Here is a 13199-nt window from a genome sequence, read left to right as displayed (position 1 = left end):
AAGAAAGTATGATAAAATTTTGAAATATTTTGAAAGTATTCTAGGTTAGCAAGATCAAGCTAACACTTTGATAGGCTTAATCAAGTTACTTTGTAATGAGAACAAGTCTCAATTCTTTGTGAGTAGCATACCTATGAAGAGACCCATGAAATAGAACTTATAGCCTAGGGTTTTCAAGATATGGCTCAACAATACCACAATTAAGCGTACAAGTAAATAGAGAAAGGTTTATTTGAAAGATATGATCAACAAAAAGAATGACAAACCCTCAAACGACCCTAAGTTGAAGCTTAAAGGTAGAATTAGGGTTTTACAAGCCCTAGAATTGCCTAGGCTTGATGGCATCAACCCCAGGGAAGCACTTTCAACCATGCAATTTGCTAGACTTTGATGTTTTTGGGCTAAGCAAGGTGAAATGATTTCAAATCAGCTCAACATCCAAGCCCTCATTGAATTCGACTTCAAACCCTAACCCTAAGGACTTGCCTTGAAGAGCTGAAATTCTAGGAAGGAGGGAAAAAGATAAAGTTTTATAGTTTTTTTATTGCCAAGATGGATGCCAATGCCTTCTATCTACTTGGGTGATGGAGTCTTAGGGATTTTGGCCAAGGAAATATCAAACCCTTGAAGAGAGTAAGGGGAAAACCCTAGGGTTTCACTTGTTAACCCCAACTATCACTTTATGAGGGGAGAAATTTACTAGAGAGAAGCTCACTAGGAGGATCTCTAGGGAGTTCAAGGATACAAGATTAAAGCATGCAAAATTTACCAAGCATTTCATATAAATATAAGCATTTAGACATGGAACATAGAAACCCTAGCAATATTCATTACATGCAATAACCATAAATGATATTCAATAAAAAGTACTCACAATATATCCAAGAACATGCCTTCTTTCAATCCCAAAATGATGTCTCCACAACAAGCACTAGTTTCCAATAGCCAAAAATCTACATAAGATCACATCTCCATAAAGTAGCAAAGTGCAACAGATAGGCCAAGCTCTCTAAGAGAGGACTAATTCCACACAGGTGATGATGAATGAATGAGAGAAGTAATCCTCTATTTATATGAGGTCTACTTCTTCTAATTTTTTACTAAAAGCCCCTACACAAGTTTGATTTTTGAGTGGACAAAAAGTAAAAGTGGGTTACAAGCTAAGTTACCAGAAAACGGATACGGGAATGGATACGGGTACAGGGTTTGAAACGGATACGACAAATTTTCAAAAAATCTAGATACGATACGGCAGGAAACGGCACATATATATATATATTTTAAAAATAAAAATTTCATATTACCATTCATATTTCAGAATCTAGATTATCATCTATGATCTATCATGATTCATCATCATCAATTCAACATATGCCATAAACATTCAACATTGTCAACATCATTAACGATTATTAAAACATTCATGATTCAAGTTTCAAGTTTCAACATATCATCAAGTTTTTGTTTCAAATTTCAAACATCAAGTTATCAACATGACAAGTTACACGGACACCATCATTACCAAAATTAATAATGCATACTAATTACTACATAGTACATACTACAAAGTACAAAATGAACTATGACTGGCAGTCTACTATCATTACTCATAAATTATAATTCATATGGTTGTTCAAAAGTTTAAAAGTTGAAAGTTGAAAGTTTAATTCTCTGTAAATTTAAAAGCAGCTCCATTGAAATGGACATGGCAAGAATTTTGGGTGATGGGATGTCAGTGGGGTTCACTATATCAACCGCTGCTCTGGTTTATTTTTGTTTTTCTGCTAGCTTTGCTTCTTGTTCCAAAATTGTTAATTTTTTATGTAGGAAATGAGAATCAGTTCAACAGATGGGCTTCAAATATCTTGAACTGCAAAGGTTTTGGTAATTTTTTGTTTAAAATCCCATCATGGATCATGTTAGAAGCATCTAGAAATCGTCCTATCTGGTGGAGTCAGCTGCTACATTTATTTTACTTGATCTTCTTTCCTTGGTTCCAGAATCCACGGACAGGTGTCAGGTTCTAGTGGAGGATTCCAGAAATGGCTACATGTCCCATAAGGGTTGGATAGAAGTTTTGCCGTGAAAGTTTGCATGTGATAGACAAAACTATGTGCTTGCCTTAGCATATTTTGCCACAAAGCCTTACTTTAAGACAGCCAAGTATAATTTCTTGAGTGTATGACAGTGTTTGGAAACTTATTTGAAATTTTGAGCCTCTCTATATATACGAGACAAAAGAATGTCCCTCATTAAGCGAGAAATCTCAACATGTACATGCTATGCATGGCAAATAAATATAGTGTAAAATAACAAAATACCTTTTGTAAACTAAAAGTCGAAGACTTATAATCAAGCCACATTAAAATATATACGCTAAAGAGTTTACATAAGATTTGTAAGCAAGTAGATCGATAAAATTTGAATTGTGCCTCAAAGAAAAGCATAATATATTAATACATCCAAAAACAGTAAAACAGGGTTGATGAAACTTCAAGAAAATGGCAAGTAGTTAACTTTTTTTATATAACTCCAAGAACAGGTTTGAGGTTTCTCAATCGGAAACCAAGAGAGTGAATTTACTAACTTGGAAAGAACTTCATCGGGAACAAACACACGTTAATCAAAACTACATGATGGCATAGAAGTTGATAAATGACAAATGAAATCACAGTTAATATATTCAAGTATGCTCAAAAGCATATTAAGAAACTGGAAAAACAAACTTTAGGAAGCACATATGTCATAAACTTGTGGTTGAGATTTCAAGGTCACAATAGGTTAATGTTAGCAGAGCCTCGGAACTCCAGCAGCATAGATGCAAAAGCAGAATCAAACACAGGTTTGTGTGATGCAATTCAAGAAAGCGTGTTGGGAGACAAAAATATGGGTTTTGCAGCTTTTGGTTGGCCTTCAAATAAAACGAAATAAATCTGGTATTTGCGGACCTCAAAACCATTTTTTTGCTGTAAAACGTTTAAAATTTTTCCAAATACGTTTCAGAATTTCAGAAAACGTTTTCAAATTTTTAAAACGGCATGTTTTTCTACAAAAATGTCGTTTGTAAAAAAACGTCCCATATCCAAAAACAAATAATGGCACCAAAACGTTTTTCTGGCGTTTCGTTCCCGGATCCGGATCTGAAACGGGAAAACATTGTTTTGGGGGTTAGGGTAGCCGTTTCCGGCAACTTAGGTTACAAGCCAACCCATTAGCTTTACAACAAGATATGTCAAATTAAGGCTACACGTGTGAGCCGTAGACCTAAGAAGGTGATGATGTCATGGCCTTTTAGGGCTCCAAATGGTCCATCAGGTCAAAGACAAGGTTGAAAATGTCTCCAATCATCTTGATCATCCTCCATTTGAGGAAAATTCCCAAATCAAGCATTAAAGTAGCTCCAAGGGTCCGAAATCCAATTGTGGGTGCCAAACATCATCTCCATGGATGCCAAGTAGGCAACGTGTTGCCTTTTCTCTTGAGCGTCAGGGCTTCATCAAGTGCAACAAGCCCTCCTCAATAATCTTAAGGATGCCCATCCTCATCTGGATCATGGTATGCCCATCAAGTAGTGTCAAAGCCAGCTAGGGGGCATGCTGGGTCCACTAGTACATCGTCAAGAATCCTCCATGCTAAGCAAGAGAAACTTAGTGTTATGGGTCCTAGTAGTGCCATGGGATGTATATCAACTACTCAAGTAATCAAAAGGTCCAATGCTCTGCCAAAAGTGGGCAACATTGCATCTGCCAAGTCATCATGCTCTCTGGAATGTAATGTATTGCTTGGGCATCGTGTGGAGTAGGGTGCCCTTAAGACCTCTATTGTTGTAGACCACCTCCTAAAAACAACTCAAACTCAAGTGAAAGCAACCATTTGTTAGATACTAAGATCATAAATGCATCTAAGTGGATTTCTTGTAAGAGTTGAGAGCATATCAATATTTCAAACTAGGATCACCTTCAAATATCTGACTAGACCAAGTCTCGTAAAGGTGTTCCATACCTTTGTAGGGTTGGATAAGTAGTCAACCCTATTTGGTGCTCCCAACCCCTAGGGGAGGTGGCATATCCAAGGTTAACCCTTCAATCAATAAGTGATGGTGTAAGTGAGTGGCAATGGAGGGGAAAGATCTCATGGCCAAGTGGCATAGTCAGGGGACTAGATATTGGGAGTCCACAGCCTATGTAATGGAGGGAGCAATCAGGGATGCATGAGTTACCTTGCTTGATGTTATAAACATAATATATAATTAATAAATAATAGATAATTATCATATTAAAGAGACATATCCTAAAGGACATGACTATTCATGAAGGGGCACCTTGCCTAGTATATAAGCAGGGCCCTCATTTGTAACCACAACATGTCATATCACTTGTACTTTCAAACGTTCTTAGTTTTAAATATGACTTGTGTTATAAATGGATATTTACATATTCTGGATATTTTGCCAAGTACGAACTTTGTTCGTTACACCCAGTCTTCTTTTTTAGCCCCTTTGGTACTCCTTTTACTTCTTTTGGATAATGCTTTTTTTTGGGTGGATAGCGCAAAGATCAAAGCTTGCTCTTTATGATAGCGCATTCAATTTACCACTTAAGATGGGAAAACTTATTGCTCATTAGGGTTGGGACATGCAAGGGTTCCTTTTGATGAGATGGAGCATCAAGTGCTTAGGAACTGGGTGATGGTTAACGAGGAGGGTGGAGCTCATGCTAGGCTTTTTTCCACACGCTAACTTATGTCCTGACCATCTTTTTCATTTTAACTTTTCTTTTTCTTTCATTGTGGCCATATTATACTTTTCCATTCTTTTAGCTATATCAACCGCCATGGCAATGTCTTCCAACCCTACTCAAAGATGTGGATAAGAAAGTGCCAAATTGAATGAACCAAGGATAGTTAACCCAAAGAATGGAGATTGAATCAAGGGATATAATGTGATATCGAAATGTTAAGTATTCTAAAGGGAGAATGAACATGTTTATTTCAACTAGGTCTTCCAAGTAGTGGACCCCCTATAACCCGAAGGCCTTAGGGGAGATCCCATTGGAATAGGGCTAAAGATCAACCCCTTGGTAAGGTGAGAGAAAAAGGTTACAATCAAGATTAGTGAATCATCCAGATCACCCCTTTATCCATGCTAAATGCCCAAAACATTAAGTAAAGCACTCAATTGCAAAATGATCAAAGTACCTATTCAGTATCCCACCTTCATCTAAGAGGAATGTTGGATGATGAGAGGTGTAATGACTGGTATAGATGGTGGAGGAACTAGCATATCATCATTAATAAGCAAATATGTAGGGTCGTTGGTTGGTTGGCCATCCAAAATAGGATAAAAAGTTTTCTCCTATGGGGTTACTCATTTTGGTGGGTAATAGGTAGAAGGGAAGAGATCATTGAACCTTGGAGATGATGAGGTGGTTGCACTTGATTATCCACTTCACTTAGCAGACCCCTTAGGAAGATACTACTGTTAGGTAGAAAAGTAGAATAAGTTGATTTGGACAATAACAGAGCAGATTCCTTCTTTGATGTGTAGTGTGGAGTTTTGTATGGTGATGATATTTTGAGGTTCTCACATGTCCTCGAGAAGAGAATGTGTCCTGCATGTTGCAATTGAAGCCAACTATTAACCCTCTTTTTAACAAGGGTACATCTTACCCACCACCAGTGGGTGACGCCATAGGAGAAATTTTATCCTAAATTTGTCTTTAGCTGGCAGCCAACAACGTCTTGCAACCCCCTGATAGCTTTGATGTGCTACCATTCTTTGCCACCTGAGCTAACCGTTGTGTACCCTCGCTCATTTGTCATGATCATACAAATGTTAGAAGGTGCGCCATCCAATTCCAAAGGTAGGATTTTTCATTATGTAATTGGGTGTTTATGCTTGTTTTCCTTGGGCACACTTCGGCATGGATTGTTGGGTAGCTTATAAGAAGGAAGGGCTTTGACTGTACTCTTGTTCCCTTACCTATACTTGGGCGGGGGGTTAATCTTGAATCCTAGTCCCGCGGGATCTCCTTTATTGGCTATTGGTTTTAGGAGTTCCATTACATGGGAAACAATGATTTTCTTTGCGTGGTCCCGCTTCTCGATATCATATATCTCACTCCCCTCTGTTCCTTACAAGCCCTTTTCACATTTTCCCTATTTGGGTCCACATTTGTCCATTGGGTCCACAATGTGTTAACCTCCCCATCCCCTTGTTCACACCTTGGGTCAGGCTTGCAACAATGCCCCGGAGGTTGATGCGGCTAAAAAGAAAGATAAAAGCATAATAGGGCCACATACAATAGGAAATGTACCACAAAATGCAAAAGATGGCCGAGACAATAAAATTTAGCACATGGGCAAAAGCCAAACACATTGTTTTTAAAACTGGCATAACTAACTGGTTACTGGTCTAACCGGCCGGTCAGTAAGGCCACTGGTTAGAACCGGCTAAAAAACCCGGTCAGGAAGGCAATGTGGCGAAGTTTTGGCCCTAACCGGTCCTAACCAGCCGGTTTAGGATGGAACCGACCAGTTTGTAGTCAAACCGGTCGGTTCAGTCCTAAACTGGCCGGTTACCTGCCATGCCAACCTCCACCATTTGTATTGTTGGTTTGTTTGTGGGGATATTATCTCTGACATGATTGAAAGCTTGGAAATGAATTGTATGAGGATGACCAACATTCTCTGTCATCACTTGAACCATATATGCATGACATTTCAGATCCAAGGAAGAAAAGTGTGACGAAGGCCTTGTTGTAGTACCCCATGGATCTATTAAATAGTATGCATGTCATCATGTCTCAGATGAAGCACATTGTGATGATGAGATACACTTGCATGAAGGCAAGGGTTTGGTAAGTCATATTCCTTTCCAAGTTTATGAATTTAGTAATGATTCTTTTGATGATTTGGAGAGGGTATATTTTGTAGAAGAACCCTGAAGATGAAAACCTTTTAGGTGTTATCGTTCCCTCATGTAATGAAGAGCATGACTGCCAAGAGGATGAGGATTTAGACACTTTTTTTGTTGTAAGGCATAGATGGCATTTGTATTACTAGTTTGTTTGTGGAGATCCTATCTCTAACATGGATATTGAGAGTTTAATAGAGAAATGTCTAATTGGCATACTCAATTATTCCAATTCCAATTAGCGTCAAAGACCATCTCATGAAGCACAAAGAAAGCATTTTAGGGTCTATCTTTGATGATCTCAGAGAGCCAAACATGGTGGAGGCAAGTTAACCATTTTTCATTATTAATGAACAACCATATCTTTTCATTGTGGTGATTCAGTGCAAGATAAAGGGTTTTTTTATGGCAATAAAATTGCAAACCAAACAAATTGTTTATTTGAGTCATTGCTTATGTATTTTACTATTTTGTCGATGATATGTATTGCACTCGGTGCCATTTTGATATATTCACCTTTACATGGTATATAACTGAGCAAACTTTGCATATTTTGTCTCTATTGGCTTTGAATCATGGTTTTAAATCTTAAAAATAGCTTTGTTTCATTAAAAATGAATTATTTAATGTATTTTTCTAAAACCGATTCGTTTAGACCTAACCAGTCCCGGTTCGACTGGTTCCGGTTGGTAAACCGGTTCATTAGGTGGACCAGTCCGGTCACCAGTTCTGGTTTTAAAAACATTGGCCAAACATGAGCTTTACCACCTATCACTATGGCCATCACCCTAGTTCCTAAGGCACTATGAGTGCCCCTTGCATCATTAAGGAACTCATGAATGCGCTGTTACCCACCATTTCATGGGTAATATCCCTAGGAGAAAAAATTTCTCCAAGATGGTCCTCAACCGATAGCCAACAACCCCTTGCAACCATCAACTAGCTCATTGTGCCATTTCTCCGCCACCTGAGCTAGCCTTGTGGTCACTTGCCCATTTGCCATGATCATATGTTTGAAGGCAAGCCTCCTGAATCTAAAGGTATGCCTTGTCATTTTGAAATTGAGTATTGTGGTTTTCTTATCATGGACACTTCTGGGCATGGATTAATGGGAGTATTCAGCGTAAAGGATGGTCTAGGTCTGTGCTTATTTCCCCTAGACCCACTTTAAGAGTTAACCTTGGATTCTAGTCTCGTGGGGTCTCTTTTACTAACCATTTGGTTTCAGGGATGGTATTTCACGGGAAACCTCGATTTTGGTTGTGTAGTCCCACTCCCTTATCTACTTATGTTACCCTTTTTCCACTTACCCCATCCATCATTTTTCTTGCCTGGGTCCACATTCCTCCATTGGGTCCAAATTAGCACATGGGAAAAAGCCAATACATGAGCTCTACCCCATTATCATGGCCATCACCCTGGTTCCTACAGGTTCTTTGAGCCTTCTTCATTATATAGGAACCCATGATTGCCCCAACCCTTGGTGGGCGATGAACCACCCCACCTTAAAAGTGGGATTCCACTGCTATATCTTACACATCATGCTCTAACCGCTTGAACCCGAGCAGTTGATCAAAGAAAATTATGAAAGGCAAAAGGCATTTAAAGAAGGGTGGAAAAACTAAGGTCAGGGCACCTCATGTACCACGATTACTCCCTCCTACACATTATCAACCCAAAGTGTGGACTTTCCTCTTATTAGTTACCCTTGTACCCCAGAATGTGACCTAGGGCTGCCCCTTCTCGTCCCCTACTTCATTCACCTATCTATCACATGCCACAACCTTTTGACGAATGTACCTTGACTATATTATCCCCTTTAGAAGTAGAAACCACCTAATAGGTTGCTTGGTTAACCCCATTTGGCATTTAGGAGATATTGGCACATTCCAAAGCCCATTATGGAAGGGTAGGCCATTATAAAGTCCCCACATGTGGTCCATGATTAGGTAAGCTCATTTACATGATTTCTCTAATGATTTGTTGTACTGGATGGCTAGGGGACGCATTGGATCTTATGCAAGATTGTAGATGGTTTCCATTTGGTGTTTGGTCTCCCTATACGGGGTCGTAATCCTCCAGAGGACTACATTGGCACATGTAGGGTGAGCGTTGAGAGCCATGGGCCTCTACAGCAGCAGATTGCACTACATAATCCCTTCAACCATTTAGAGATTGCTCGTGGTTCACTTATTAGATGAGGAGGATGCACTTGATCCATCATGCCCAGCTGGCCCCAGATCTACACCATACACTTGGCGAATGATCCAGGACTTCCACGATAATGTGGCATCACCTACACCATCATCCTAGCCCCTGAGGGCGACCTACAGGCATCTTTGATTTGTTTGGAGACCCATCAAGACACTTGTGTGCGCCATATGTCATTTGGAGCACCACGGGTTATTACAAGGGGCTACCCTATTGTCCATTGCTTTTGAGGGTCTCTCTTCATTATGGCACCCATGGACCTCATTAGGCCTCTTAGAGGGCCCTACGCCATGCATATATTATTATTTGACCTTTTGAGAGTCTTATCTTTTCATTCATGAGCTAATTTTGTGGGCTTGTCACCAAAAGTTGTACTATTAGCAGATTATTTTATTTTTGGGGCTTATTTAGGCCAAGGAGGCTAATTCGAATTCCTTATATGTGTATAAATACAAGTGAGGTGAGATCATTTCTCATCATCACTTTGGATTGGATCTCTCTCTTCTTTAGAGAATTTCGCAATTTTTCTAGAGGATGAATTGGAGCATTTATGGATGAATTTTGATGTATGGTTATTGGTCTATCTTCTCTTGGAGCTTCTCTATTTCCATTTGTGAATGGTTGGATATACTCTACTGCATGTAAGTACAATTTTTTGATGTTATTCTTGTTACTTTTGTCACATATGCTGGATGGGATTTTCGTTGTTTTAAGGCTAATTGTTGCATGCAAATTATTGCTTAATATTGTGGGATTGTCTCTATTATAACGTTCCCTCCATGTATTGGGCCATGTAGGTGTGAGCGAAATATCCTAGGGGTAAAATCGGACCTTGATAAGCCATTCCTCTTATGCATTTTAAGTATAAAAGCTGCAAGATTGCTCTCACTTAACCTAGAGGGTTTGTGAAGTAATTTTGAGGCCTCCTTGATTGGGAACCAAGAAATCTTACACAAAATGGGATGCCCCTCTTCACCATGATTTTTGAGGCCCTCTCTCACATTCTTAGCACAAGAGGCCTCAACGTCCTAGGAGGGAACTTCGATTTGATTTTTGAGCTAGCATGGTTGGCTTGTAACCACGGGTGGGTTACTTAGCATATTAGGCACATGGAGAGGCTTTGTCTTTTAAAATTTGAACTCTTGAGTTTTTTATAAATAGGAGAGACGTGGTCTCTTCCTAGCATCACACTTGGGATTTTCAATACCTCTATTAGAGATTTTCAGACTTGTAATTGTGGATGTTTTTTATTGATTTGGGATGAGTTTTGATGTTTGGATAAATTCGCTATCTTTCTTGGAGCTTGTATTTGGCATTGTTATGGATGGATATGTCTTCATTATCTTGTAAGTACTCTTTATTGATAAATTTCTGATTTTGTTAATGTCTAATGCGTGGAATATTTTCTCATGGTTACTAATGTGCCCTAATCGATGAAATATTGTCTAAAAATTGTAACTATTGGGAATTTTTGCATGTCTTATTCATAGATAGTGAATGAATGAATATTCCTAGAGGATTTATTGCATTTGCATCCTTGAAACTCCATTGGCAGGTGTCATTGAAGTATAAATATCTAGAGTTGCTGTGTTGCTACTTCCATTAAGGGTAGCAAGGTTGCTTTTTTAGGTCTCCTTAAAATAGTGAGTTGCCTTAATCGAGATTATCCTTGACTCCTTAGCCTCCCAATGGTTAGGCATTGATCCTAAATGTAGGAATTTACAAGGTAAGTTCCTTAGACAGAACACCAAAGGACACCGCTCACAAACAGATCACAGATCAATACACCAGTACTTTTGACGTGGTTAAAACCCTCAAAGAGGGAAACAGTCCACGACCTGAGCCAAGGCGGCCATTTAAGGCAATTTATTAATAAAAGAATGAAAATTTACATAAGCTTATCTCATGGACGGTTAACCTACAAATGACCCTCCATGCTCTTTAAATAGAGATCATGGACCAATCGGGTGTTAAGCCATGGATCAAGTGTCGGTAATACCGAGGAGAGAATGAACCATCGGATCACTACATATCGTGACCGTTAGATTGTAAGTTACAAAATGTACATAGTAAAGAAACACACTTTACCTAACTCTATACTAGACCAAGTTATACTTAACTATTTCCTATGTGTCGGAATATCCTAACATCCCCCCTTAAGAACAACTTGGGATAGGATTGAAGGATTTACAAATATGACACAATAGGAGAAGGAAGGAGGCACTAGAGCCTATCCCCCCTTAGTGACAACTTCCTGAACTCCAACCATAAATCGAAGTTTAGTGAACTTCGCCTCTGTGAGAGCCTTTGTAAAGATGTCTGCAACTTGATCATCTGTTGAACAATATTGCACTTCAACAACATTGTCATGGATGAGCTTTCAGATGAAGTGCATGTGCAGTTCAATGTGTTTGTTGCGCTGATGTTGGACTGGATCTTTGCATAGTTTAATGGCACTTTGATTATCATACCAAAGTGTAGTCGGATGTTGCTACTGAAAGCCAAACTCTGACAGGATCTGACGAAGCCACAAGGCTTCCTTACTAGCTTCTACGCCACCACGATACTCTGCTTCTGCTGAAGAAAGAGAAATGGCACCTTGTTTCTTGCAAGCCCATGTAATAGGTCCTGAACCAAGTGTGAACACATAACCCGCAGTAGACTTCCGATCATCAGGGTCACCAACCCACTTGGAATCAGTGAAACCAACCAATAGAGGATATGCTTCGGCACTGTAATGAATCCCAAACTGAACTGTACCTCGAACATAACGAAGTATTCTTTTAGCTGCTTTCCAATGACTTTCACGTGGGTTTTGCATAAACCGAGCAACAAGGCCAATAGCAAAGAAAAGGTCAGGACGAGTATGGGTTAGATACAAAAGTTTTCCTACAAGTTGACGGTATAAGGTAGCATCAACTTCAGGAGAAGTACAGGTGACTGAAAGTTTGACTCCAGACTAAAAGGGAGAAGGGGCTGGCTTATAGTGTTCCATGTGAAAATGGCGTAGAATATCACAGGCATACTTGGACTGGGAAAGGGAAATACCTTCCTTGGATTGCAAGACTTGAAGACCAAGAAAATAATGTAAGTGTCCTAAGTCTGTCATTTCAAACTTCCTTTTAAGGCTAGTCTTCACATGGTTTATAAGGTTGGGATCACTACCAGTCAGGATAAGATCATCAACATAAAGAACAAGAATGATAAGAGACTTGCCCACTTTCTTGGTGTAGACAATATTGTCAGAATGACACCTAGAAAAGCAATTTTCTAAAAGAAAGTTATCCATTTTGGCATACCAAGCTCGAGGAGCTTGCTTGAGACCATAAAGGGATTTCTTAAGCCGACATACAAGGCTGGAGTCTGTTTGTATAAAGCCAATAGGTTGTTCCATATAGATTTCTTCATGCAAGTCCCCATGCAAGAAGGCGGATTTAACATCCATCTGATGGACTTCCCATTTGAAAGAGGCAGCAAGGGAAAGAACAAGGTGGATAGAGTTCATTTTGGCAATAGGGGAGAAGGTTTCAGTATAGTCAATGCCTTCAACTTGTGAAAAACCCTTAGCAACAAGACGAGCTTTATGTTTATCAACTTTCCCATCTGGTCCATACTTGGTTCTGTAAACCCATTTGCATCTAACAAGTTTTCATCCCTTTGGTAGAGGAACAAGATCCCATGTATCATTTGCCAATAATGAATGATATTCTTCATTCATAGCTGCTTCCCAATCTGGATGGCCTGAAGCTTCTGCAAAGGTGTTAGGATCATAATTCACTGAAGCTTGAGCCAGTAAAGAAGAGGCTCTATCAAACTGAGAACGTGTACGTCGCTGATCTGTAGGATCACCGGCAAGATCACCTGCTGCATCCCGAGTAGCACGGACCCATTTTGGAAGCTGAAGAGCTGAAGGAGGATCCTGAGAAGGTGAGGGAGGATTTTCATCCTCGCTTTCATCATCTGAAGAAGAAATATTTTCAAAAGTAGAAGAGATAGGAAGTAGGAGTGCGATTTATTATGTAATTTGCACAGTTAATTGCTTCTGCCCAATAATTAAGACTAAGTCCTTTAGATT

At 39.4% G+C, this 13199-nt stretch overlaps 1 protein-coding gene across 3 annotated transcripts in view; it reads left to right on the top strand.

Moving 5' to 3' along the window:
• Positions 1–13199, top strand: part of LOC149155519 (transducin family protein / WD-40 repeat family protein) — a 440469-nt gene that overhangs the window by 406168 nt on the left and 21102 nt on the right. The window lies entirely within an intron of this gene.

Source organism: Pinus tabuliformis, chromosome 9, assembly GCF_031772625.1.
Source record: "Pinus tabuliformis cultivar Carrire ecotype Pingquan chromosome 9, CPIR1, whole genome shotgun sequence".
In the NCBI taxonomy this organism is placed as follows: Eukaryota; Viridiplantae; Streptophyta; class Pinopsida; order Pinales; family Pinaceae; genus Pinus; species Pinus tabuliformis.
Note: the sequence above shows the minus strand (reverse complement) of the source record. Positions and strands in the feature narration are given on the sequence as shown.